The 2,403-nt window shown below is 63.0% G+C and overlaps 1 long non-coding RNA gene across 1 annotated transcript; it reads left to right on the top strand.

The window, feature by feature from the left end:
* The first annotated feature begins 298 nt into the window (after nt 1-298).
* On the top strand, nt 299-1,964 carry LOC121035097 (uncharacterized). The gene is made up of 3 exons (XR_005792749.1): nt 299-824; nt 1,057-1,247; nt 1,618-1,964. It is a non-coding gene; the product is annotated as an uncharacterized LOC121035097 (long non-coding RNA).
* Nucleotides 1,965-2,403: the final 439 nt, after the last annotated feature.

Genomic DNA, 2,403 nt, shown 5'->3' with positions numbered 1-2,403 from the left:
GGAAGTGGCTGAGGCTCCCTGCCTGAATCCTGTCCTCCCCCAGCCCCCATGGCCCATCCATCTGTGTCCTTTTCCTGTGGCTTTTTCGTCCCAGCCTGGGCAGGGGGCTCTGTGCCCCCAGCCCACCTGCAAGCCATTTCCTGCCCTCCTGTCATCTCCTTCCTTTGATCCCTTTTGTGGAGGCACTTCTGGAAGCTTCTGGACCCTTGGCAACCTCCTTCCCCGGGCGGGGCCTGGCCTGCTGACCCCCACCGGGGCTGGGCCAAAGCGGGCTCCTCATGGGAGGCTGCCCTGGGAGACAGATGGGTCATGGTGTTACCCGTTCACTCGCAGGCTCCAGGCCTGTGCGGGGGCCCACAGAGCGAACGAGACAGTCGTGGTCCCTGTCCTCGGGGAGCTCGCAGCCCAAAGGGGCAGCAGCCTTTCCCACACCAAGGGAATCCCCCCCAGAGCTCCCACAGCAGGAGTGGTCCAAGGACCCAAGCAAGGAACACCGAGCTGGGAGTCGGGGGCTCTGGGGAGCACCTTTGCTTCTGAGCCTCGGTTCCGCATGCGGGCCGTAGCTCGGCTGGAGACACAGGATGGCGCTCTGTCCAAGCTCGAAGGCCACGAGAGGTCATGGAGTGCCCGGCCTCGCCAGAATGGACTTCCTGGGCACAGGAAGGGGTCCCTGGCCCCAGCAGGGAGGCAGGGTGGAGGCCGGAGGTGGAGGGAGCCCAGGTACGAAGACAGACGGAGGTGCATCTTTGGTCAGAGAGGGAACAGGGCCTTGGCCTCTGCCCTTCCCCTGGCCCAGGGCGGGAGCTGCCCTGATGCTCGTGGGGGTGGGGCTGACATTTATTAAAAAAAATTTTTTTTTTCAACGTTTATTTATTTTTGGGACAGAGAGAGACAGAGCATGAACGGGGGAGGGGCAGAGAGAGAGGGAGACACAGAATCGGAAACAGGCTCCAGGCTCCGAGCCATCAGCCCAGAGCCCGACGCGGGGCTCGAACTCACGGACCGCGAGATCGTGACCTGGCTGAAGTCGGACGCTTAACCGACTGCTCCACCCAGGCGCCCCCAGGGCTGACATTTATTGAGCACACGCCACCTGCTAGGCACGCTGGGCTGAGCTACTGACAGCAGGCGCAAATCTGTGGACTCCCCACTCTGGTCCTATGAGGCAGGTGCCCATTATTCTCCCATTTTACAGATGAGCAAATTGAGGCACAGAGAGCTGAAAGCTACCCAGGGCCCTGCGGTTGGTAAGTGGCAGGGCTGGGTTTTGAACTGGGTTTTCCTTGACTTCAGCACCCCCGCCCCATGCTGTTCCGTCCCTTGGTGGATGACTAGGGGGCGGGGCTTCAGGCATCAGGATCCTGGGCTCACCTCTGCTGGGTCCGGAGGGGGACCGGCCCTTTCCATGTCCTGCCTCAGTAGTTTCAGCTGGGTGGCCGGGAAGTTCTCACCTCCGGGAGAGTAGAGGCCCACCTTCCTGGGGAGTCCTTCAGAGGGCAGCGGGTGTGGACTGAATGTAGCCTCCTGTCTGTAGTCCCCACCCACCAGGGGCCCCTGGCCACTTTTCACTTATTCCCGTATTCATTCATTCGTTCATTCGTTCATTCATTCACTCAGGCGTCAGAACACACAGGTACAACGAGAGAGGCCCGGCGTCTGTCCTTAGGGAACTTTCCGGAGAGCTGAGGTGACACAAGTGAACTTGTGAATGAAGGAGTCCAGGGGACGAAGGCAGAGGGGTGAACATGGCCTGGGTTGGCAGCGGGGGGGCGGGGGGGGGGGACAGAGTGACCAGATGTGGCAGAGGACTCACGTGTGGGCTGGTGCTGGGAGCCCAGGGTCCCATGCCCTTGTGGGTGCGGGGTGGAGCCGTTGGGGGCCAGTCCCGGCCCAGTCACATCCTTTAAAGTCTGTGGGCTTCCCTGAGGCTGCACCGAGTACAGGGGGCGGTGGGGCGGGGCAGGGATGAGGGGAGACGGAGACAGGGAGGCCCTGAAGAGGCTGATGTGTGGGGAGAGGTGGTGAGGCTGGACTTGGGGGTGGCTGTGGGGAGGGAGGGAGAGGGGTAGACTTGCTTAGGATTGGGTGCGGGCATGGGGGCGGGGAGGTCAAAGAGGAACCTGAGTTTGGGGACCTTTACTTTCCAGCACGGGGAGCCCCGGGACGGAGGGACGGCCTGAGGTTGGGGTGAGTGGCGCAACCCCGGGACCACCGCCCTGCTCAGAACCCCCCCTCCGCCCCCCGCCACCGCCCAGCGACCCGCAGTCTCTCACCGCTGCCCGCACCCCGCCCCCCCCCTGCAACCTCATTGTCCTGTGATTGATGAAGGCCCCCCGTGCGGTGTTTGTTCAGCTGTCCGGACCCCACCCCCCGGGGCTGGCTGCGCGTCTGTCCCTGTGCATC

This window comes from Herpailurus yagouaroundi, unplaced genomic scaffold (genome assembly GCF_014898765.1).
Source record: "Herpailurus yagouaroundi ecotype Mexico unplaced genomic scaffold, PumYag 160, whole genome shotgun sequence".
Taxonomy (NCBI): Eukaryota; Metazoa; Chordata; class Mammalia; order Carnivora; family Felidae; genus Herpailurus; species Herpailurus yagouaroundi.
The sequence above is the reverse complement of the archived record's forward strand: the minus strand, read 5'-3'. Positions and strand labels throughout refer to the sequence as shown.